Source organism: Oncorhynchus masou, chromosome 2 (assembly GCF_036934945.1).
Source record: "Oncorhynchus masou masou isolate Uvic2021 chromosome 2, UVic_Omas_1.1, whole genome shotgun sequence".
Taxonomy (NCBI): domain Eukaryota; kingdom Metazoa; phylum Chordata; class Actinopteri; order Salmoniformes; family Salmonidae; genus Oncorhynchus; species Oncorhynchus masou.
In genome coordinates, this window is record NC_088213.1 from 37759053 (window position 1) to 37786017 (window position 26965).

Sequence of the window (26965 nt, forward strand, 5' to 3'; positions counted from 1 at the left end):
CTCTTGCAGGAACTGCTGACACTCCAGCCACATGACGTCTAGCATTGTCTTGCATTAGGAGGAACCCAGGTCCAACCGCACCAGCATATGGTCTCACAAGGGGTCTGAGGATCTCATCTCGGTACCCAATGGCAGTCAGGCTACCTCTGGCGAGCTGTGCGGCCCCCCAAAGAAATGCCACCCCACACCATGACTGACCCACCGCCAAACCGGTCATGCTGGAGGATGTTGCAGGCAGCAGAACGTTCTCCACAGCATCTCCAGACTCCGTCACGTTTGTCACATGTGCTCAGTGTGAACCTGCTTTCATCTGTGAAGAGCACAGGGAGCCAGTGGCGAATTTGCCAATCTTGGTGTTCTCTGGCAAATGCCAAACGTCCTGCACGGTGATGGGCTGTAAGCACAACCCCCACCTATGGACGTCGGGCCCTCAGTCTGTTTCTGGTCGTTTGAGCAGACACATGCACATTTGTGGCCTGCTGGAGGTCATTTTGCAGGGCGCTGGCAGTGCTCCTCCTGCTCCTCCTTGCACAAAGGCAGAGGTAGCGGTCCTGCTGCCGGGTTGTTGCCCCCCTACGGCCTCCTCCACGTCTCCTGATGTACTGGCCTGTCTCCTGGTAGCGCCTCCATGCTCTGGACACTACGCTGACAGACACAGCAAACCTTCTTGCCACAGCTCGCATTGATGTGCCATCCTGGATGAGCTGCACTACCTGAGCCACTTGTGTGGGTTGTAGACTCCATCTCATGCTACCACTGAGTGATAGCACCGCCAGCATTCAAAAGTGACCAAAACATCAGCCAGGAAGCATAGGAACTGAGAAGTGGCCTGTGGTCACCACCTGCAGAACCACTCCTTTATTGGGGGTGTCTTGCTAATTGCCTATAATTTCCACCTGTTGTCTACTCCATTTGAACAACAGCATGTGAAATGTATTGTCAATCAGGGTTGCTTCCTAAGTGGACAGTTTGATTTCACAGAAGTGTGATTGACTTGGAGTTACATTGTGTTGTTTAAGTGTTCCCTTTATTTTTTTGAGCAGTGTACTTCAATAATTTCATCCAAACTGCTCAGGAGCCTTCACGTAGCCAGGTGCTAAACAGAACTTGGTTCTATTTGAGACGCTTGAAGCGCTGCAAGTCGTTGGTGACTAACTGTGCTGCTGGCAAATGATGTATTACGCTTTTTATTTTTGCCAAAGTTTACTGACACCGGCCATATTCTACGAGTGTTGAGCGTTCGTAAATTCATCGGTTATTCTGCACGAGAGTTCTCTGAAATCGGAGTAGATCGACAGATGTAACAATGTCCATTGAAACGCACCCATGACTAAACCACTTAGCTAAGAATGATTCGTCAATCAAGTCAATAAACGTTGGGTTACATTGCAGATAGTTAATATACTGCCTGGCAAGTTTGATGCATTGGTAGCCAACTAACGTTAGGTAACTAGCTAACATACCAGTAAAGTACATACTGCTGTAATGCTATGCAGTTCGTAAGGATAGCGTAGCAAATAAATTGTCAGTCAACATAACGTGTAACGCAACTTATTTTTAAAGTCATTACTTTATTACGCTGCTCGAGATTTTCTTAACATTTGTTATAATTAGTTTGAAGAAAATGGTGGAAAATATGCAGCCAATGTCTGAGGAGAGCGGATACAAATTCATTAAAGCAATGAATTTGTATCCGCTCTCCTCAGAAATTGGCTGCATATTTTCCACCATTTTCTTCCAATCTGAAAACGTTGTGAAGCCATGCCCATTTTCAAAAGAGAGTAATAATGAACAGTTGAAACATTTACATAATTGAAGAGCTGCAGAGAGATCTCACATACAGTGCATTCGGAAAGTATTCAGACCCCTTGACTTTTTCCACATTTTTTTGCGTTACAGCCTTATTCTAAAATGTATTAAATAAAACATTTTCCTCATCAATCTGTACGAAATACCCCATAATGACAAAGGGATAACAGGTTTTTAGAATTTATTTTTCCAGAGCCCAGAGTTGAACCCAATCGAACATCTCTGGAGAGACCTGAAAATAGCTGTACAGCGACGCTTCCCATCGAACCGAACAGAGCTTGAGAGGATCTGAAGAGAAGAATGGGAGAAACTCCCCAAATACAGGTGTGCCAAGCTTGTAGCATCATAGCCAAGAAGACTCAAGGTTGTAATAGCTGCCAAAGGTGCTACAACAAAGTACTGAGTAAAGGGTCTGAATACTTAAGTAAATGTGATATTTCAGCTTTTATTTGTAATACATTTGCACACAAAAAATAAAATCTGTTTTTGCTTTGTCATTGTGGGGTATTGTGAATAGATTGATGGGGGGGGACGATTTAATCCATTTTAGAATAAGGCTGTAACGTAACAAGATGTGGAAAAAGTCAAGGGGTCTGAATACTTTCCGAATACACCGTATCTCTGCTTAACATATAAACAGCCTCCAAACTACAGCAGTTCTCAGGCTTTGGGTGATTATGCCGATGTAAAGCAATTACACACGAAGCTGAAGAAGAAGATAAACCACGTTTTTCTTACAGAGAAGCAGAGGAGGAGAGAAGGAGAAAGAAAAACACATGGAATAAAAATATGATAATTGCCGTACTATTTAAGTCCAGAATATATCAGCTATTCCTGTGTTGTGAGTCACTCCTGGGACTACCATGACAAACAAGGCGAATGTAGAGTACTCTGAACCCAGCGCTCTGAGCCGACAGGGACCTGCCATTTTGACAGGAAAACATTCCTGGCTGAGGGAAATAGGAAGAGATGGGCAAAAAGCTGCTGGTGAAAGAGAGAAGCGGAGGGGATAGTCCATTATTTTCTAGTTCCACAGAACCAGAATTTGTAGATTTGAGTATCTTACCACTACTAGGCTACAAACATGGTAGTTTCCCCAACAACACTCAAAATCACCAACACAACTGTTACAAATAGCCTGCTGAATAATAAAGCACATGATGCTCTGGATGGAATACCGGGGAGTTTCTGGTTGAGACAAAAACAAACAATAATTCCTCTCGTGGGCCTCTGGCAAAGGAATCCAAATGAGGTAAACAGAAACTTGGTACTTGGCAATGACACTTGTTTCCTTATTAACTTCAATTAACGTTGTATTTCTGCATAGCTAGAATACTGCTGTATCAGTATAACAAAAACTACAGCACAAGACTCTGAAGCCCAGAAGCCATCAAGAGAGGGAGGGCCGCCAGCCTGTCACAAACACCAACGCCATGCCAGCATGGGATAGTCCAGTCCATCTTTTCAGAACCTCTGGCACAAAAACAAACACATACAATCCCCTCTCCCCCCTTCACTGCTTCTTTCAAGAGTGGAAGTCAAAATTCCTGCCTTCACTAAGTCCAAGTCAAACACAAGACGCGGTGACAAGGGTACCGAACCATGTCCAAGACAGACACTGTAGGTTTCTGGCAAGCACCATTGCACGGAAGCAGACAACTTACTCTGAAAAGTAAACCACACCAAAACAGAAACCCTTCAATCTGGGGCTAATGTGAGGCCCTCTGTCCTCTAGGTTCTGGACCGGAGGCTGTTGAGATCCATTCTTTTAGGCCCTATAGCAATGGGCTCCACGGCCCAAGTGTTCCACCTCATCAGTCACACCATGCATCATCAACAGCTCCAGCCATCACCATTCCAATCCAGGCCTCAAATGAACAGAGACCGAGAGCTGCTTTCTGTTCCCCAAACAATAACAGAATGGGGGAGGACATAAAGCCTCCCTGGCGATCATTGGGAGGTCATTAAGTCTTTGCCAGAGGTCACCAGAAAAGCCACTTTTGTCCAGAGAACCTTGAGAAGTGAAATGAGGATGAAAGCAGGACAATTAAAAGGGAGGAGAGAGCCACCCTACTGCCCTGCATCAGGTTGGGCCAGGTTGAATAATGCACAGCCTCCCCGCCCCACCAAACAAAAAGGAGAAGCCAAGTCTAAGCAGCCCAGAGGACACTGGATAGCTAACAATTTAGGCCCTTTTCCTTGGCCAACAGAGTGAGGTTGGGGCCTCAGACGGGCCTATAGCATGGCCCTTTTTTAAGAAGTATCAAGAGATGGTATCACGGACTATAGTTTACTCTAAGATTAAACCATGGATTGAAATGACGGTTTGGCTGCTATTCTCTTTACTGATGAGTAAAGCTAGTATTCATTACAGAACCAGAAAGAGCTGCTGCCAAATAACAGCATTGGTTATATGGCAGTGCAACAGATGGAGACTATCTGGAAAGGGAACAAGGGAACAATCTAAGACAACCTTGAATTCCCTGAAAGAGAATCCAACTAGCTTTCCAGGCAGTGGACACATACAGACAGAGCAACCTTTCTCCAAAAGAGAAAACTTAATATGCATGTGATGAAACCCACTTCCCACCTTATAATCTCCTCAGGTTCCCACTTGCAGGGTCCAGGTCATCACAGAGCCTGCCTCCTCATCAATTACCCTGGAGTTTGTATCGATCCTCCCAGGGGGGCTTCTATTTAAAGCACTGGGGCCAGGAGGGAGAGGGAAACCATCCATAAAGTTGGCTGAGCAAAAATGGATTAACAGGTAACAATGCTAGATCTGCATTTGGAGATAGCAGGTGAGCATGTTATATGCGTAGACCAGAGATTCTCAGTAGCAGGGTCGTCAGATTCAAACTAAGCCCATGTTTACCGCCCACTGAGACAGACAGACCTGTCGCTCACAGACAGCGGTCATCTGACCGAGTTGGCAGGCAGCCAGTGGTTATCACAGGGGTGTGTTGTGTCTTCATTTCCATAAATCTGGAGCAGCAGTACACCAGGCCCTTTCTCAGCAGGGGAGAGGGAGTGTGAGAGAGCGGGATAGGGGGACCGAGAGAGAGGATGAGGGAGCACACTGTTGTCCCCAATGGAGACCGCCATGTGTCATCCTGACCACTTCTCATCAGACACCGATGGGCCACCATTGTGGATATGACATGAACACCGAGGTGGAGAGAGCGAGCCATGAGAGCGTTCTATCCGTCCTGCCTGCCTGCCTGGACAGACAGGACCGCGAGAGGCGTGGGAAGGGTTAAGTCTGAGAAGGCCCATCTGCTGCCTCGTCTGTTCCCCTGCTTGGCTCCGTCAGAGAGCGTGGACACACAGAGACGCTCAGTGACTCGATCCCCCCCCCCCCCCCCGCTCTCTATCACCATCTCTGTGAACAGCTGAACAACAACAACAACAACTCTGTCCAAAACATCAATCTACTGCTTTGTTTCTCAGGATCTATCCATCTCACCAATATACCAGGGTATACTACAAAGCAGGGGCAATGAGTTAGCCAGATAACTTAACTATCTATTCTGAAATAACTTGTATTTTTTTTAGAAAGATACGCTTGAAATGGGCATGGCCTAATTGACTCAACAACCCAAAAAAGCTTTCTTAATGAACCATAAAAACAGCTATTTCATGGTTGTTTATCAAAGTTAGCTGGCTAGCTCATTGATCCTTCTTTGTAGTACCCTGTCTGTAGTGAGAGGGTTCACTCCATCTAAGGGCAGCAAGAGCTTATGACATGGCAACACATTGTTTACATAAGAGGTATGTGGAAAGCACAGATCTTTACATTCCATTTATGTAAAGAGGTTTTGTATTTTTAAAAAAAACAGCCCCAGTCAAAAAAATCATGTTTACATAATATAACAAAGCACTTATCCCCTTCAAGTGGGGGGGGGACTCATCTTCACATACAACAGCAATTACAATTTCAAGCATGAATTCTCCCCAGCATACAAGCCTGGGCCGATACAGAGCTGATTCCAGTGAGGCCAGCTGGAGTGAATCAAAGCCAGGAGCAGGGAGGGGGCACACACACAGGGCCCACATTAAGTGTCTGCTGTCTGTCGCCGTGAGCCCACTGATAGATGAACACCTGGATCCGGAGAGAGAGAGAGCAGAGAGAAGCCCAGGCCTGCTTAACCCTCTATGTTTCTCTGCATGCACGGGCCAAGACACAGCACAACAAAAACAAAATGCCTTGCACCCCTACAACAGAACAGGAAACACACATTCTTTTAGGTTTCATCCAGATAGCACTAAGTCACTTAAAAAAAGCAGGCACACTAACACTCTGTGTGTGTGTGTGTGTGTGTGTGTGTGTGTGTGTGTGTGTGTGTGTGTGTGTGTGTGTGTGTGTGTGTGTGCAGAGAGTCAGCGCAAGAGTGTTAGAAAAAACAAAAAAATGGTCAATGCAGGTAGTCCGACTCGTCATTTTATTAGCTATTTTAGTAGCCTTGATTAACAGTCATACGGCTTGTGGGTAGAAGCTGTTCAGGTTCCTGTTGGTTTCAGACTTGGTGCACCGGTAGCGCTTGCTGTGCGGTAGCAGAGAGAAGTCTATGGCCTGGGTGGTTGGAGTGCTGCTATCCACTTCAGCAACATCATAATTTAACAGGATGCTGACGAGAGAATGGTCCAGTGGCTGACCTATAAGTCTTTGTTGTTCAGTCAGATACACTGCTAGTACCCATTGTGTTTACGTAAGGCTTTTACCACTCTGTGACAACAAGTATGTGGCTCACCAACCAGCACTGGACAACAGTGATTTGACACAACCCAAACAAACCTCAACCCCAAAAGAAGCCATAGGATTTCACTAAGAAAGCATATCAGTTAGCCTAGCTACTGAGCAGTTCCCGTTCATTCAGACAATAAAACGTTCCGTTCCATCCCTGTATCAGCGACACGACACAAACCCACTGATTGGCCAGGGCTCCAATCAGTTGATTGAAAAAAGGGGAAAAGTAATTTCACAGTTCCAACCAAGCCAAGTGGCCAAATGACAGGTGTACTAGACTAGAGGGAGCTCATTTGATGCTGACGTAACAGTCTTTTGCTGTAGCCCACACAGGGAACCACATAAACAATCACATAAGACAGATAGTTCTGACTCAGAGCCTCTCAGATTAGAGCCCGGGACAGGTTAATACAACATTCACCAGCCTTTATGCAACCACAAGCAGGACAGGCCCAACGACCAGCCAATGACTCATTTTCTTGTTTTTGCATTGAATTATCACAGCAAGCAAAGGTCGCCCCTTCTGCCAAAGGGGGGAGAGAGGCATGCAGACGTACAGTGGGCTGGTGAACAAGGTCACACCATCCCAGGAGTGGTATTGGCTTACTACCAAGCCAGGGCTACTTGAAACCAAGGTCACAGTGCTCTGGCTGCTGGAGTGACAGCGAACTGAACCAAAAAGCTGAGAGCAGGATTGGGTTGCAACTGCCAGTGGGCTGGGCTGCCGTGCTACGGTTCTGTCCACCCAGGCCCGAGCACTTTGCTCCAGGCTCCCCTAAGAGGTGGACTGGGTGGGGAGCACAGGGAATTCAGATTACTGGAAGAAGAAAAAAACAGAGTTTCCTGAAATCAGATCCCGCCTGACATAAATCAGAAACGGAGCCATTATGGCTGCCATTATGGTGAGAAACCAGAGACGAGGGAACAAGCTACTCCACTCATTCAACCTTTAATAAGTGGCTCCCTAAAATAGGCCCCTCTACTAGCAGAGCACTCAGTGCAAGAGATTAGGCTGTGTGTGTATTTAATACAAACTCAATACATTCCATTCACCACTACAAGGGTATAGCTTACCCTGATGCTGTCAGGCTCCCCCAGGACAGCCCAGGCCCAATGTTAAGGGGTCTGCCTAGTGTTGTTCAGCAGGCACAGGCCCCATCACTGTGGGTGTCCGTTAGAGGTCGGCCGATTATGATTTATCGATACAGATTATTGGAGGAACAAAAAATGCCGATTAAATCGGCCGAAGCCTGGGCGCGAACCCAGAGTCTCTGATGGCACAGCTGTCGCTGAAGTACAGTGCCCTAAACCACTGCGCCACCCGGGAGGCCCATTTAACGTAATATAACACATCAATAAAATCAATTTAGCCTCAAGTAAATAATGAAACATGTTCAATTTGGTTTAAATAATGCAAAAACAAAGTGTTGGTGAAGAAAGTAAAAGTGCAATATGTGCTATGTAAGAAAGCTAACGTTTCAGTTCCTTGCTCAGAACATAAGGACATATGAAAGCTGGTGGTTCCTTTCAACATGAGTCTTCAATATTCCCAGGTAAGAAGTTTTAGGTTGTAGTTATTATAGGAATTATAGGACTATTTCCCTCTACACCATTTGTATTTCATATATCTTTGACTATTGGATGTTCTTATAGGCACTTTAGTATTCCGTCGCTCTCCTCGCTCCTCCCTGGGCTCGAACCAGCAACACAACAGCCACCATTGAAACAGCGTTACCCATGCAGAGCAAGTGGAATAACTACTAGAAGGCGCAGAGAGAGTGATGTTTGAAACGCTATTAGCACGCGCTAACTAGCTAGCCATCTCACTTTGGTTACACCAGCCTCATCTCGGGAGTTGATATACTTGAAGTCATAAACAGCGCAATGCTTGACGCACAACGAAGAGCTGCTGGCAAAATGCACGAAATTGCTGTTCGAATGAATGTTTACGTGCCTGCTTCTGCCTACCACCGCTCAGTCAGATACTTAGATACTTGTATGCTCAGTCACATTATATGCAACGCAGGACACGCTAGATAATATCTAGTAATATCATCAACCATGTGTAGTTAACTAGTGATTATGATTGATTGTTTTTTCTACGATAAGTTTAATGCTAGCTAGCAACTTACCTTGGCTTACTGCATTTGCGTAACAGGCAGTCTCCTTGTGGAGTGCAACGAGAGAGAGGCAGGTCCTTATTACGTTGGACTAGTTAACTGTAAGGTTACAAGATTGGATCCCCCGAGCTGACAAGATCTGTCGTTCTGCCCCTGAACGAGGCAGTTACACCGTTCCTAGGCCGTCAATGAAAATAACAATGTGTTCTTAACCGACTTGCCTAGTTAAATAAAAAGTAGAAATATGTTGTTGTTGTTTTTTTTAAATCGGCGCCCCAAAAAAACGATTTCCGATTGTAATGAAAACTTGAAATCGGCCCTAATTAATCGGCCATTCCGATTAATCGGTTGACCTCTAGTGTCCGTGCCTCGGCTTCTGCTCTCCCACTCAACACTACATTAGCCTGCTAATCTCCAGCCCCATACAAACAGCTCAGTCATCATGATCCCGAGAGAAGAGAGAGGGAGGGAGAGACCTGGCAGCAGTCAGGGGAAAAACCACAGCGTCACTCGGGGATGGGGGAGGGAGGGGATGGGGGAAGGACAGAGAAGAGGATAATGGTTGTTGTGGCTCCTCTTTCTGCCATCTTTCCCGCTCGCTCACCGCACAGATTTCAACATGGACACAATCATCTCAGAAATTGTACACAACAGCTGCAAGTGAAACAGCAAGAAAAGTAATGATATCGAAGCAAATCGCTGAGCCAATGTTTAGAGATATTTATTGATCGTGTTCTATAGATTTTAGAATATGATTATACATTTTCTCTGTTAGTCATTTTAATATGGAGTACTCAATTCACACAGACATCGACAGTAAAGTCAGAAATAGAGGAAAACCCTCGTGTTGTGGATTGAGAAGTAGGCTAGCTGCCCTGGAGTTGGGCTGATCAGTCTGGTGACGGTGACCAATTAAGAGGTGAAAGGTAAGGCAGAAATAACCAATTTATCTGCACGAAGTCCCATCACTCATATCTAACTGTTCTTTCCCATAAATACAACACTAACAAAGTGCAGAAGAGCACTGTGGTGTAGGCCTTTTCACAGTCAGGCTGCTGAGCTGACACTATACTCTACCAGTCAGATATAGCGAAACAAATCCTTCATATTTCCATTCTCGACTCTACAGAGAAAGAGATGAAACACGTTACACTACAAATAATCCAATTACAGCTTGCAGATTGAGCTGAAAGGGTCAGATATAGAAATAATGCACAATGTCTCCATGGCAATCCATGTTCTTTAAACCACCCAGACAGAGTTCTAAACACCCTGGCAAACAGGCAGAAATACAGGCTGCCAGGAGACTCTGTGGGAGGGCCCCTTTAACTCACATTAGAACAAACACAATCATTTGTTCCACTGGGTTTTGTTTTGCCCCCCCCCCTCCAGATTTGACGGGGGACTGTTTGATCCTCTGAGGAGACGATGGGTGGAGGTACAGGTACAGTAGAGGCCCAGAGAGGGAGACACTGGGTGCCTGGCGGGTACATAGCACTGTTCAGAGGTTATTGTACTGGAGGGAGAGAGGCAGAGGGACAGTGAGCAGTCTAGGACCAGTCAATCTGGTCTCTTGGACCCTGATTGAACAGAATCACGTGAGGCTATTGTCTAGTCTTGTCCAATGCAACACCACTGTCATATCTATTGGTTAAAGGCAAAGTAAAGAGGGTACTGGTATCCTGTTATTCTCAGCGCTTAAGCCAAAGCTCAGCTCTAAAATTAGATGTAAGATCTAAACACAGACTTAGTGTATGGACGACTCGCTGATGGGAACTTGGCTCTGGAGAAGGGAAGATAGAACATTAAAAACATTCTGTCCCATCTACAAAACACCCAGCCAACTCCTCAGCATCCAGACACACTACAAATCTGACCATTTCAGAGTAGCACTGGCTATCCATCATCACAGCCAGTCCCCTCTCCTCCGCAGTGACTGTGTTGCTGTGGTGGGTGAGCTTGGTTCTGACAGTGTGTGTGGGAGTGGTGGGACAAACACTGGTCTGCTTGGCTGTCAGCAGCTCTGAGCCATACCCTTGAGCAGAGCATGAGAATCAACCCTGACCTCTGAGCAGCACATTCTTTTCAAGCCAGCAGCATAACATCTCTTCATTAAAAAATGGATACATCCTGTTCTCCGCTTACACACAAACTGCATTCAAAGCAATGTTCTCTTTTGACATATTGAAGATTGAAATCTTTTTCCTTCCCATCTCATCTCCCCACCACTTCATACCTCACGGGAGAGAGCCCTGTAGTTGGCACTTACAAACTATTTTCTATGTAGTTGGCGCTATTTGTCCTTTTCATTCTCACACCTAGATGCAAATTTCTAAAGCCCAGTGCGCCGATTAACCAAACTGCCATCAAAAACCATTTCCGTGGCAGAGTCGACGTGGCCCCATGTACCTGCTTATTACTACGGCTACCTCCAACCCCTTCCGAAGCAGTGGGGCTTCGCCTCTGAACCTGTGCCATCTGCAAAGACAAACACACAATACAACGTTTCTGCCATCAAGCCTTTGGGTGCAAAGGTCAGTGGCTCAGCCCGTTTGTCAAAGGGGTTATATTTGATTGGAGCTGGTGACCGCACATTTCCGAAATCCGCATTTATAGTTGTGTCCTGTGAGTGGACAGACAGAAAGACCGTTGGATATCGCCGATATGTGAGGACTCCAAAATCGGCATTACGGTCTGGCTAATGGAAAACGCTGCTGTGTATCTTTCAACTAACCTGCATTTGGCGATACTTGGTTCTCGATTCGGGAAATATAGTATCTTATAAACACTTGTGTCCAGTTGCATGTGGTTCTACCAAAAAAGAAATCGGAAAGTTTTGTGCTGCCGAGTAGGTTCCTCGCCATCTTACCTGCCGCACATCTAGCATTTCCCAACAGGAACTAGGCCGGAACTAGGATTGTCCGTGTGGCTCGGCCAAGTGTAGAAGATGACAGCACGTCACACAGTGCGACCAAAACAAAGATCTACATATGCAAGAGGCATTTCTAACTCAATACAAAACATGGATTTAATATCTGAATTGTCTCTGGTTTTTGTAACCACCTGCACATTTATAAGATACACTTTTCCCTGAAAAGTGCAGGTTAGTTGAGAAATACATGCGTTTTCCATCAGCCAGACCGTAACGCCGATTGGAGTCGTCACGTATTGGCGATACCCACAATAGCTACCAACATCGCTCCCTCTGCAGTGGGATGAGAGAGCTTGTTGACACTTCCTTTCAGGGTGTGTTTGAACATCGATCCGCAGCTGCGCTGATTAATGGCACAATGACAACACACGCTTGGATATCATCTTAAAGAATGGTTCCTCCTCGGTGCGTCGCTCTAATGATTGGGAACAGAATGACAAGGAAAACCTTGGGCATAGGCATAATTTTAGCCCCTACCAATCCTGCTCTTCACATTGTGCAACAAGCCTACTAATGTACAAATCTTCAAACTTCTGCTCAGATAAGCTACAGAATCACGAGACATGGGCCTATGCCACAGAACAATGTAACCACAACAATACAGGTCTGCAACCTAAGTGGTTAACAGGGCACACTAGTTTAGTCAGAAGGGAGAGAAAAGCCAATACATTTGGCACGCCAACACCGCAAAGGTTCAATCCTTTGGACGGTCCACAACCTATATCATCTCATCATTCAACGTGCTTACAAGAAAACCTAATCACAACAAAGTTCCCGCTTTCTTCTGCCTCGAGTTCACATTCCTCAGCGAAAGATATGAGTGAAATGCCAATTTGCAGGGTAATGATGCAGAGTTTCTCTCCTCCCTGGCCACAGAGCCATGCCTGTTTGGAGCACACAGACTCTTTCAATAGAGCATTAGCATGTGGCCTGCCAGGGGGAGAGGTAGGCGGGTGGGAGCAGGGTCTTGAGGAACAAAGCCCCTATAGTTGTCTCAAGCCTGGCTATGAGAGTTATGCAATATGACTGGCAGGGCCCACTTTCCTGTTCAGAGTGCTGCAGACTAATCCTATTGAAGAACAGGCCTACTTTGGAAAAGGGGAGGAGGGAGAGGGAGAGAGAGAAAAAACAAGCTGGTAATGAGCAGAGGCAAGGGAGAGCATTCACAAGAGAGACACCCTTTCATCTGCACTACCGTCCAACACAGCACAACTCCCAACCAGCAGATAACACAGAGTAATATCAGCACTGCCGAGGGCTAGGAGCAGGCTACACACAGAGAGCGAGAGACAGAGAGCGAGCGACAGAGAGCAAACGACAGAGAGCAAACGACAGAGAGCGAGCGACAGAGAGCGAGCGACAGAGAGCGAGCGACAGAGAGCGAGCGACAGAGAGCGAGCGACAGAGAGAGAGCGACAGAGAGAGAGCGACAGAGAGAGAGCGACAGAGAGAGAACGACAGAGAGAGATAGAAAGGAAGAGTGGAGAGAGCATGAGACAGGGAGTGGCAAAGAGCGAAAGAGGCAACAGAGCATGAAACAGAGGGAGAGAGATGTACACAGTAACCTATGTCTGTTTCTGCTAACCATTGGCAAAGTGGAGGATGTAGAGCAGTTAAAAATAAAATCTGATTCTGATTTACTCTACTGGTGCCTGGAAACCATGTGACTGGCATCACATGAGGAGAGGTGGGGGGGCCGTACTAGAAGCATAATGGGCTTTTTTGATCAGTTTCCACTGACAGTAAGCAAATCCGGTATGATTTCAGGAGGTAAACACCACCAGCTTCCGTTGCACAGAGCGTCTGGCTAAGGAGAAGGCTACAGAAGGAAGAGTAGAGCAAAATGAGAGTAGGGAGGGAACGAGTATGGAGATCGATTGTTCAGCGCCCATGCTGAAAGTCTCTCTGTGTGCCGTGGGGAAAAGGCGGCCGCCTCTTCAGAGGCGTGGGCTGCCACTACTTACTGATCGAGCAGCACGGTCACATGAGTCGCATGCGGGAGAGGGACACTTCATTAGTGACACTGAGCTCTACGGGAGCGGTGACCTACTTTCCAAACCAAGTTGCTCGCCACACAAACAACCATGCACACACAGACACAAGCCCACACCAGCTAAAACACAGAACCCCTTTAACAAAGGGACAGGAAGGCAGGGCCTGGGCATGCACTAAGCCCTGCTCTTAAAACACACATTCCAGTTGAAAGTGCAGGGCTTTAAAGCTGCCAGCTGGTACTAGCACTGCTCCTGTCTGGCCCTCTCCCACTCTCATAGCTAGAGAGACTGGCTCAACCCATGGCTTGAAATGATAAGTCTATAGCCACACACACAGACCGGTAGGCAGTTCCACAGCAAACCCTCTCTATGGTGCCATAGGAGTGTTGTTTATTTAGCATCCGAGACGGTTTGGAGAAATCTGAGGAGTCAAAACAACAAGACTACTGGAGTACAGGAATACGGGCCTGAGAAAACAACCCCCTTTCTGTAAACAACGTTTCAAAACATTATACAGCGTGTTCAAACCTTCAGTACGTCGTGACAAACACAGGGACCAAGAAACAGAGATGGCTCCAGAGAGAGTGGAGAGAATGTAAAATACATACCGATTCCATGGCTGTCTGCGGATGGGTGACGTTAAAATCCTGCTTTAAAAAAGGGCTGCAGTAGGGAAGTCCAAAGAATCCTACAAAACAAAAGGAAACCGAAGGATTAGTTACGGAGCTGTTAGTTGGCGTTTAACATTCCTAATGAGATCTGGTGTTGGGAGTCATCTTCCCCACTCAGGTTGTCCTATTGCCCCAACACAGTATCTTCGTGCAACCTTTCAAAGGTCAAAGCCCCACACCATGCCAGTCTCGCCTACCCCTGTAGACAGCCCCTCACAACACCCCCCCCCAGCCACAGCCCTCACAACCACCCCCCAGCCACAGCCCTCACAACCCCCCCCCCCCTCCCCAGCCACAGCCCCTCAACCCCCCCACAGCCACAGCCAACCACAACCCTAGCTTTGTCCCAACTGAGGGCAGGGGTTTATCAGGATTTGAAAGATAGAGGGGCTTTTCAAAGGCCTTCAGTTGTGCCACATCGGTTACATTCCTGTGTCGCTGTCACCTAGCCCCTCGCTCACATTTGTTCCATGGCAGTTGTTCAAATAACATTGAGAGTCCACTAGCACAAATGGTGATAACAAGTTGACTCAAGAGGACCACACACCCCAGTAGTTAGGCTCAGTGGTATTGTGGAAAAGTATATATGTATAAAGGATAGAGAATAACATGATTTCAGTCTTAGAGGGCGTTATTAACCAAGAGTTTGTTCTTTTCAGAAATTAATTAAATATAAAAAGGGCTTCTGCTTGTATCTTGCCCTCTTTCCTTCTGAAGAGAACAGGTGCAAAGCTTACCGAATCGGTCAGGCTGCCATTATTCTTGAGTGCGAGGCCATGAAAGCAAAATCGCATTCCACTAGTAGAGATGTTAACGGTTAGCCACCGAAAATATATTAGACCGGTTATCCTTATCAGTCTACAGGGACATTTGCATAATTTAGTGGAATTCAATTGCAGCGTGTATTTTCGTTAGTCGTTATGCATCTTATTTATCACACGCGCAAAGCATACAGAGCCTAGTTTGAGGAGTGGAATAGCCTATCAACTGTCAGACAGCATACAGAGCCTAGTTTGAGGAGTGGAATAGCCTATCAACCGTCAGACAGCTTACAAAGCCTAGTTTGAGGAGTGGAATAGCCTATCAACCGTCAGACAGCTTACAGAGCCTAGTTTGAGGAGTGGAATAGCCTATCAACTGTCAGACAGCATACAGAGCCAAGTTTGAGGAGCGAAATAGCCTATCAACTGTCAGACAGCTTACAGAGCCTAGTTTGAGGAGTGGAATAGCCTATCAACTGTCAGACAGCATACAGAGCCTAGTTTGAGGAGTGGAATAGCCTATCAACTGTCAGACAGCTTACAAAGCCTAGTTTGAGGAGTGGAATAGCCTATCAACTGTCAGACAGCATACAGAGCCTAGTTTGAGGAGTGGAATAGCCTATCAACTGTCAGACAGCTTACAGAGCCTAGTTTGAGGAGTGGAATAGCCTATCAACTGTCAGACAGCTTACAGAGCCTAGTTTGAGGAGTGGAATAGCCTATCAACTGTCAGACAGCTTACAGAGCCTGGTTTGAGGAGTGGAATAGCCTATCAACTGTCAGACAGCGCAAGAGCAGCTGGTACTAGAGTGCTCTTATAGTTACTGGACAACAAATAACAGTTCGAAGTGCAATCACATGTCAAAAAAATAAATAACTATAAATGTTTTGATGGCCGCGATTAAAAACAGCTAGTAATTGTATTTCTCAATCTCAACTCGGAATTAAAGCGCGCCTCCGAATCGTCAACGGTAGAGAGGCTATAGTCAACGGTAGAGAGGCTATAGTCAACGGTAGAGAGGCTATATAGTCAACGGTAGAGAGGCTATATAGTCAACGGTAGAGAGGCTATATAGTCAACGGTAGAGAGGCTATATAGTCAACGGTAGAGAGGCTATAGTCAACGGTAGAGAGGCTATAGAGAGGCTATAGTCAACGGTCGAGAGGCTATAGTCAACGGTAGAGAGGCTATATAGTCAACGGTAGAGAGGCTATATAGTCAACGGTAGAGAGGCTATAGTCAACGGTAGAGAGGCTATAGTCAACGGTAGAGAGGCTATAGTCAACGGTAGAGAGGCTATAGTCAACGGTCGAGAGGCTATAGTCAACGGTAGAGAGGCTATAGTCAACGGTAGAGAGGCTATAGTCAACGGTAGAGAGGCTATAGTCAACGGTAGAGAGGCTATAGTCAACGGTAGAGAGGCTATAGTCAACGGAAGAGAGGCTATAGTCAACGGTAGAGAGGCTATAGTCAACGGTAGGCAATTTGCAATGTGAGCTTGATGCTGCATAATAGTTTGAAGCCTGAACGGTTTACTTCAAATGAGAAATGTCTTACCTTGCTTCAAAGTAGCCTTGCCAAAATCCAACCATCGAAACGTGAAGGCAATTATTTTCTGAAGACTTCCTGCTGTCATTAACCAGCATTTCTCTGCTGTTCTATTGGTTTTCATATCAACTTTCTTTCATTGTTGAGAAACCAAAGGACCAATCCTAGTCATATTAACAACCCATCCTAGATGTTATTAGATTCCACCTCTAAGTTTCTAACTGAGATTTTCATCTGTCACTTTGTCATTATCTCACATTTTCAGCTCGGCTGGCATTAGGTGTTCCGTTTAAAACAGTGTTTCCCCAAGAATGGCATTTTCACAAATGTTTGAAAATGATGTTTTATTAGCGGTTTCATTTCAGGAGTTGCATGTTCAATAATATAGCCTTTTGACTAAATGATAGGCTTCTACGGTTGCATGTTTTCATTAAACTCTTAACGAAAAATGTCAGTTCCTTGTATGCAAGCATAACAATGTCTGTAGATCACGTCATTTTACTGTTTGGGAAAAATGCAACTGTTTGTTGACCGGTTAATGAGAGTTGGTTAGTCGGCAGCAACATTCACCGAACTGTGCATCACTCGCCAATAGAGATAGCAATAGTCATAGGTTAAGAAAATATATGTTACATCTGCAAACCATTTTATGTCTGTCTGTCAATCTTAGCAGCGAGAAATGGGACAGCAAGAATCTCAAGTTAACATACCGACTGAAGTGGATGACACTAGAGCCCAGGCCAGGCCAAGGGCTGGAGGTGCCAGGACAAAACAGAAAGTGAGGCCAGATTAAGGGGCCAGGCCTCACTGGGATGGACGGGGGGGGGGGATGGTGACATGTCTGTTAAAATCAGAACTCTGTTGGTTCTCACAGCAGGAATCCGGGGATTGGACTAATCCAGAATGGAGAGCAGAGCACTCCCTCTTAAATGGGGCTTGTATACAGGCTTGTAATCTTACTAAGAAAATCCCCCGAACGCACAGTGACAAAGTACACTCCCTTTAAGCCGGGCCATGCTAAAACACACAAGACATCACTCATGGGTAACACAGATCAGTCTCTGGCAGGGTAAGCTCTTGGTTGGGTAGACTATGGACATCTGAGGATATCATGCCAGGGTTCAATTCAACTTGAATGTGAACTGTCGTATTTAGAATCCTTACGGAGCTTTAAATTCTGATTGAAATAAATAAAAACCTAAAAGTGATAACGCCAAACTCACTGATCTCCCTTTGTGCACCTACCATCAAATGAGCGAGACGTTTCATTTCAGTCACTGATAAGAGCCCCTACTACTAGCAAACACACTGCACATTAAAAACGCCATTAATCTGTCTGTGGAGGATCTCTCTCCCTCTAGGGTTGGCCAGAGGTTTTCCACCACTCGTAGGGTGCACACTATGTTGACCTTAAAAGGGAAACTTTGAGCCTGAGAAGCCAAGCTCTCTTTGCCGCAGCTCTTAGGGAGCTGGTTATATTCCTCTTGAAAGAGGATGCTTCCACAATTATTCATACACATTGGGAGGGATTACCAAAGACAGGACTTCAGTTTCACCACAGGCCATGGACCAGGCTCTGCTGACCTCATGCCAACAAAGGTGAGACTGTTAAAGCTACCAGTCATTGAAAGGCACCCAAGCCCACACTTCTCAAACATTTCAAGCAGGATGACTCGGCCAAAAACACATGGCTTGTGGTAATGTGGTGGCCCCCCTCATGCCCTCAGGGCATGCACAAGACTCAACGAGAAGAGACAGCTATGTCTGTAGGCAGGGGGAGAGAAGACCAGGTATTTTAAGAACGCCATAACAAGTTCATCCTGTGTCAGTATGTCAGTATTTGAGGCTTCCTGTAAGTGTGTTTGCACTGGCCATAGCGAGGCAGAAGCACACAAATGCTCTTGTGCAAATATCCATAGTCCCGCCTGCCAGGGGCAGCTGGGTAGGATGTGACATAAGTTTGGAGCCTCGGACACGGCAGAGACAGCCAAATGGTTTTTAAAAATAAAAAAATGTACACCAATGAGGTAATTCACTACCTGCTGACATTGAGCTGGAATAGAAGTCACCCGTTCACACACATAGGCAGGACAGGGAGCTGCCAGTCAGTCCAATGTGTCCAGGAAGTGTACATTTATGACTGGGGAAGTAGTAAAGTCTAACAGGACCTTTAATCCCTGCCACATGGGGGGACAGACTGCTGGGAGCACCAACACGCCACCAAAGGTTTGGCCATTCACAGTCAAACCCAGAAATCTTAGTTACTTAGACTTAAATGAAGGTTTGCTAGGCATGTGGGGAGCCTGGGCTATTTCTGATCCATTTGAAGAGCCTCTTTGCAGGAGGTAGTGAGGCTTGAGTGAGGCCTGTCTGCAGAGAGAGGAAGGGAAACGCTGAAGTTTGTGTCTGCTCCTCATTTTCTTTACCTTTTGGTTCTGTGCAGCAGCTCTGGGCCCCTCCAGGGTCTCCCACCAAAGAGGGTGCTGCAGCTCTGGGCCCCTCCAGGGTCTCATACCAAAGAGGGTGCTGCAGCTCTGGGCCCCTCCAGGGTCTCCCACCAAAGAGGGTGCTGCAGCTCTGGGTCCCTCCAGGGTCTCACACCAAAGAGTGTGTGTGTTTGTCCTACAGTGGCCCCCCAGGCACAATGTCTCCAGTTACTACTCCAATGTTTGTCCGTGTTTTAATAGACATGTTTAGCAGGGTTTCTTTGGTGAATGAGACCGGTTCCCCAAAACCAGCCGTGTTTACACGACTTGTGTTGAGCCACACTGGGGGGCCACACTGCTCATTTGTAACGGCTGCATCTATCCTGGCTAATTAGGTTTGACTCAGCACGATGGGAGATTGAGAAGGCAGTCGACACGAGTAAAAACTGCTGATTGAGGCACAAAACCTGGCACAAAAGCTTCACAAAAATCCAGAGATACTAATCAGCACGGCTTTTAGGTGAGCCGTACCAGAAAAACCAGGCTTAAAGAGCACAGTCAGCACACAGACCGACATGGGCCAACTAGCCTGTAGCTTCACATCCAAACACACTGCAGGACACAGGCCTACAAGTACGAGCTAGCTATCTCTCATTCTGGCTAACATCCCTGTTGTACTCATATAGGGGTTATGTTTTATGATATGGCCAAGTTGATGAGAAGAAATATGAGTAAAACAGGATATAAGAGTTGACCTAAACATGCAAACGGTCAGAGGTGAGGGTTCAAGCCTCCCGATCCTGACAGTAAGCAGGGGCAGCTCAGGACAAAGGAAGTGTTCTTTTCACATGTTTGGCAATTTGAAGTGAATATACCGTCTTTTAAAACAAATCCCTACTAGATGTGTGGTATTTCAACATCACCAGGGGAAAGCCAAACACTGGACTTTGTTCATGAGGAGTGGTGTGCACACATGTGCATGAGAAGGCAAGTCATACTCCTGACAAGTTTGAGAACCTGGCCCGTGTTGATTTCAACTACAGTCTCTGTAGACTCGAGTCCAGCTTTGAAGCCCAACGCCCAGGGTTTGAGATCCAAGAATCTCCTTGGAGTTGGGAGAGCAGTCACGGCCAATCCTAGGGCCTAGCCTCAACAACAAACAATGGCTGCCAGAGCTGCTCTGCTACAAACATACCACACTGTCCAGATAACTGCCTGAAGGAACACACACAACAACTGCTAACACTCAGACCCACAATCTCACACACAAAACAATTCCACATGCCATAGAGCCGTAGCTATTTAATGAGTATATTTCCGGAGATTAGTCCACAACATCTTGCAATGGTGATAGGGCTGAAAACACCGACTGTGTCTGCAGGAGAGGGGGGGTACTGGACGCAATATTATTATTATTATTATTATTATTATTATTAGTGTATACACATGCTATTCTGAAGCCCAAAGCAAAGACTGGAAAATGTGGAAGAGAAAGCTGAGCTACTGAGAGAGACAGAGCGACGGGAGGAGAGTGAGAGGTCAGCCCCATTTGAGCTTTAGTAATATGGCTGGGGGGAGGGTAAAGTGAGTGGAGCTCTAAAAACAACTGGCTGGACTGTGTTGCTTCAGCCCGGGCTGCCACTGCGTGTCTGCAGCATGGCCAGTGGCTTGTGTGAACATGCAGGCCTATGTGGGGCACCAGTGCATTGTGGGATTACGGAGGAGGCGGGTGGTCTAATGGTCGCCCGGGGGCATGCACAGCCATCCTTTATCGTGCCTTTTTCTGTTCCCCCCCCCCTTCTATTCTGCTCCCCAGAGCATCGGATTACAGGAAGCACCACCATTTTCACAATCTGGTCAGCTCCATTTATCTGGGAAATCTGGACAATGAGGCAGACCCCCCCCCTTCTCTCAATGTGTCCCTGGGATACAGAGCACCTCTCCAGTCCTCTCTGGCTGCCCTATCAGAGAACACATCTGACGGAGCTGACAGCAGCCTGGGACTGGGACACTAGCTCCGACCTTTATGTCTGAATACTGAACATGCATCACAGAGCAGACACGGACACAGGGGGACAGGGAGAGTCTGCACTGTTCACCTACAGAGCAGCATGCACACAGACAGCATTTCCCTCGGCTCCATTTTTTTGTAGGCAGGGCACTAAGCTACTCGGGGTAGCATTGTTATTCAGCACTTGTTTGTAGATTGCATTTTTTTTCAAATCTGTCCCAAAATACAAATATTACTAAATAGAATACAGGAATAATAGACCTACTGTTGTGAATTACTCTTGAAAGCAATATGTTAACCAAGTTACCCAAATAGCTGGAGTGTTGGGTACCAGGGAAGAATATTACATATTTCCAGTAGTCTCTAAACAGCAGGAGCGCTGTAAACCCAAACATAAGCTGAAAACAATGACTAAATGGCAATTCAGGTTTCAGTTATTTAGATCAGTTGTGTTTATTCCGTCAACGATTCACTAGACCAAAAACACAACTAGCTAGGTTTCTCAAACGTCAAATTTCAAAGTGTAAGGTTAAGGTTGGCATTAACTTAGATTTAAGGTTAGGCATTAACTCCGAATGGTTAAGATTTGGAATAGACTTTAAAAAAAAAACTCAACTTTCTATTGCTGGATTCCAATTTGCTAACTTTGGATTCAGAGGCAGATGCTTAAATCCATCCGCCATACCAGTCCACAACGACCTAGCAAAACCTACTTGAAGGTAACAGCGCTCACGGCTGCCCCTAGTGGCCAGTTTACTTGTAATCTCCTGACGTCCTCAGACATGGATGGACGTCAAATACTGACTTGTATCACATGTGACCTGGCTGCAAAAACAAGTAGGAGTTCAAAGCAATTCAAAACATGATAAATAAGAAGTATAGCACAAGTGTGTGTGTGTGTTTGAGAGGAGTCAATTGTGTGTTGGCAGACTGCTATTCTAGAGGCCTTAATTTTAAAATATTTATTTTGCACACAGCGCCGTTGGCTTCTATTTATGTTTTTATGCGGTGGGACTGTGGCATGGAACCAGTTGACTTTAGGCACCGAATGTGAATCTAGCATTTGGGCCCACGTCTGACGGACAACTTTTTTCTCCACGGGATTATTCAGAAAGTATTTCACACCTCACCCTTTTCCACATTTTGTTACAGCCGGAATTTAAAATGTATATTGTTTGTCACTGGCCTACACACAATACCTCATAACGTCAAAGTGGAATTCTTTGCAATTTTTTTACAAATTCATTTAAAATGAAAAGCTGAAATGTCTTAATAGGTATTCAACCCATTTGTTGTGGCAAGTCTAAAGTTCAGGAGTAAAACATATCTTAACATATCACATAAGTTGCGTGAAATAATAGTGTTTAACATGATTCTTGAATGACTACCTCATCTCTGTACCCCACACATACAGATAATTGTAAGGTCCCTCAGGTCGAGAAGTGAATGTGAAACAAATTCAACCAAATCAAAAATCCAAATTTAATTTGACACATACATATGTTTAGCAGATGTTGTTGCGGGTGTAGCAAAATGCTTGTGTTACTAGCTCCTACAGTGTAGTAATATCTAACAAGAAATATCTATCAACACACAATCTAAAGTAAAGGAATTAAGAATATATAAATATTTGGGCGAGCAATGTCAGAGGGGCGTAGACTAAAATACAGTAGAATAGGACAGAATACAGTATTAAATTAGGATATAATTCAAAATATGGAAACATTAAAGTGACTAGTGTTCCAATTATTAAAATAGCTAGTGATTTCAAGTCTATGTATATAGGGCAGCAGCCTCTAATGTGCTAGTGATGGCTATTTAACAGTCTGATGGCCTTGAGATTGAAAAACAGCTTCAGTCTCTCGGTCCCAGCTTTGAAGCATAAAGACCAGGGGAAGTTTTTCTATGCATTGCAAAGAAGGGCACCTATTGGTAGATGGGTAAAAATAATAAAATAGACATTGAATATCCCTTTGAGCATGGTGGAGTTATTCATTACACTTTGTAGTGACTGAGTGTATTGATACACCATTCAAAGATACAGGCGTCCTTCCTAAATCAGTTGGCGTAAAGGAAGGAAACCGCTCAGGGATTTCACCATGAGGCCAATGGTGACTCGAACACAGTTATATTTTAATGGCTGTGATAGGAGAAAACGGAGGATGGACCATGAACATTGTAGTTACTCCACAATATTAGCCTAAATGACAGAGTTTGCAATAAGACACTAATGTAGAACTGCAAAAAATGTGTCAAAGAAATGAACGTTATGTCCTGAAAACAAAGCATTGTTTGGGGCAAATCCAGCACATCACTTAGTACCATTCTTCATATTTTCAAGCATGGTGGAGACTGCATCATGTCATGAGTATGCTGGTCATCGGCAAGGGAGTTTAAGATATAAGATAATAAATTATGGAATAGAGCTATGCACAGACAAAATCGGAGAAAACCTAGTTGTCTGGTTTCCAACAGACACGGGGACACAAAAATGACCCTTTCAGCAGGACAATAACCTAAAACACAAGGCCAAATATACACTGGAATTACTTACCAAGACAACATTGAATGTTCCTGTGTGGCCTAACTACAGTTTTGACTAATATCTATTGCAAGAATTGAAAATGGCTGTCGAGCAATGAACAACAACCAACATGAATGTTGATTATAATAATGTGGAAATATTCTACAGTCCAGGTGTGCAAAGCTCTTAGAGACTTAGAAAAACTCACAGCTGTAAGTCACTGCTAGAGGTGATAACAGGTGTGAATATTTAGGTAAATGTGATATTTCTGTATTTAATTTAAAATAAATTGAGCAAAAAAAATAATCTAAAAGCATGTTCACTTTGTCATTATTTGAACAAACAAAAATAATTAACTAGGCAAGTCAGTTACCTCTCTAGCGTAGAGGGCAGCATTCAGAATTTTGGATGAAAAGCATGCCCAAATTAAACGGCCTGCTACTTGGGCCCAGAAGATATGATATGCATATACCTGGTAGATTTGGATAGAAAACACTAACGTTTCCAAAAGTGTTAAAATAGTGTCTGTGAGTATAACAGAACTGATTTAGCAGGCGAAAACCTGAGAAAAATCCATTCAGGAAGTAGTTTTTATTGGTTTTGAAGTTTTCTATTCAATGCCATTACAGTATCCATTGACTTAGGACTCCATTTGCAGTTCCTATGCCTTCCACTAGATGTCAACAGTCTTTAGAAATCGTTTCAGGCTTGTATTCTTAATAATGAGGGAGTAAGACCAGTCTGAACGAGTGGACCCTAACGTGACGCAGAGTTTTTTCAGGCGCATGTGCATTTCTTGTTTACCTTTTATATTGACGACGTTATTGTCCGGTTGAAATATTATAGATCATTTAGGCTAAAAAACAACCTGAGGATTGAATATAAACATCGTTTGACATGTTTCTATGAACTTTACAGATACAATTTGGATTTTTGTCTGATTGTTTTGACTGAGTTTGAGCCTGTGGATTACTGAAGAAAATGCGCTAACAAAACTGAGGTTTTTGGATATAAAAAGACTTCAAACAAAAGGAACATTTATTGAGTAAATTAATGTCTTCTGATTGCCACCATATGAAGATCATCAAAGGTAAGGGATTAATTTTATCTCTATTTCTGAATTGTTACGCTTCTGCTTGGCTGGTTACTGTTCATAATAATTTGTCAATTGGGCTATGTTCTGGGCAAGATATGTTCTGGGCTAGGTATGCTTTCGCCGAAAAACATTTTATAAATATGACACTGTGGTTGGCTTAACAAGAAGTTAATCTTTAAACATATTTAAAATATGTTTTGTTTTCTGAAATTTTTATAATGAGCATTTCTGTAATTAAATTTGGCGCTCTGCCACCTCACTGGATGTTGGCCAGATGGGACGCTAGTGTCCCACATACCCTAGAGAGGATAAGAACAAATTCTTATTTACAATGACGGCCTGCCCCGGACAAACCCAGACAACGCTGGGCCACCCTATGGGACTCCCAATCATGGCAGCATGTGATTCAGCCTGGATTCGAACCAGGGTCTGTAGTGACGCCTCTTGCACTGAGATGCAGTACCTTAGACTGCTGTGCCACACAGAAGCCCATTATGGGACAGTGTGTCATTTATTTAATCCATTCTGAATTCAGGCTGTAAAAAAATGTGGAATAAGTCAAGGGGTGTGAATACTTTCTTCAGGTGCTGTACATACAAAAATTGGTGCCCACTTGGCTCGCAAATTACACTTAGAGGTGCTAAGTACTCTCGGCCAGCATGCTATTGGTGCGTCTGAGCCCTTACAGAACACAGGGTGATAAGCAGGGTGCAAACCTTCTTATAAACTCAAAATACACACAAAATGTCTAAAGTCCCTAATTTAGTAACAAAGCATCTTCACCAAAACAACTGGTAAATCATGTAGCCTAAACTAATATTGCTAAATACTGTAAAAATTAACGTGAACGCATTTGCAAACGCATAGCCTCCACCTACCGTCTTTGACGAGACACGGGCACTTACTATTGAGACAGGGGTCACGTTAGAGTTCAGAAATCAGCATTTTCAAAAAGCAGACCGTCAAAAAGGTGTTTTAAACCATTTCCACTTGCGTTTTATATTGAAAGTCAGTGTTTTTTTTGCTGACCAGGGGCGTGCAACTATAGTTTTCTACAGAAAATACATTAGTGCAGCACATTCAGAAAACAGCTTCATTTTCATCAGATGCCAACAGAAGTGCAACGGTATTTGGCCAGCAGCCACACAAGTTAATGAGCATACAATGAAAAATCAAGGTCTTTTCTGCAAAAACTACGCATGGTCATCATATTTGTAAATGTTTATCATAGAAAAAAATCCAGCCAGCTATATTTGTTAATGTTTCATTTGAAGTTCATCTTGCATTTTACCAGAGAAAAGTAGGTTTCACTGAGAAAAGTATAGGAGAAAAAGTAGCTATACATCAGTCAGAGTGCTGTCTGCTGATAGAATGCCACTTTGTGAATTCTCAGAGTGGAGAAGTGCAACTGAAGCACAAAACTTGTCTGATACCGAGCAGATATTACAATAAGAAACATTTTAGATCTGCGTTTACAAAACATGTTATTTTCCACCTTATCCAATATCTCACCCTGTCCGCCTCTCAAAGTCCCCACAATAACTTAAGGCTCTGAACAACAGCAGCAGCTCAATATGACAGACACCAGAGTCCAGCGGCAGCCTGATATATTTCAAGCAGCCGCAGCACGCTTATTTTAATATCTTACTGAGGCAAATCAGATTCAGCCATCCTATCAGTCCTCTACATTAGAGAGGAACCTGACACTGCCACCTGAGGGGGAGTGTGTGTGTGCTGCATGTGAGAGAGACCTGCACACTGCCCTTCTTCAAAAACATCTACATTATTGATCAGGCTGGCTTCTGCAGGGACCACGCTAAACCTCCTCAGCTGCAGCGCGAGGCTGCAGAGAAGCAGTCAGCCAGGCAAGCAGTCAGGGGGACTGAGAACAGAGCCAGGCAGGCAGCACCACAGGCCCTTTCACACTGCGAGAACACAACACCACAGGCACAAACCCATCTTGCTGTTTGCACTGATGTGCACATCCATGTACATGTTTTGTATTCTAAAGATTGCAGTGAAATGAGAAATTACCTCAAATGTACTGATTATTCTTGAACAATAACATATGGCCTATCAGCCTTTGATAGGTTCTTAGCAGAATAGAAAATGTTCAACAAGGTACTTAGACTACACAATGAAATAGGGCTAGGTTTTAGTCCTGGACATGATAAGAGAGCTTGACTACTGCAACAACAACAAAAAAGTTATTAGCATATGGAAAAGATAAGCTTGAGCCTTCAACTAGGCCCCCATAACAGGCATTCCCGCCAAATAACCATTGCACTTTGACCACAGTTCAAGCATATGGACATCATTGATTTC

At 44.8% G+C, this 26965-nt stretch overlaps 1 protein-coding gene across 1 annotated transcript in view; it reads right to left on the reverse strand.

Moving 5' to 3' along the window:
* Window positions 1–26965, reverse strand: part of LOC135504466 (ankyrin repeat domain-containing protein 11-like) — a 138713-nt gene that overhangs the window by 93935 nt on the left and 17813 nt on the right. The window contains 1 exon segment of the mRNA XM_064923089.1: window positions 14211–14290. The gene's annotated coding sequence lies outside the window, so the exon portion shown is untranslated.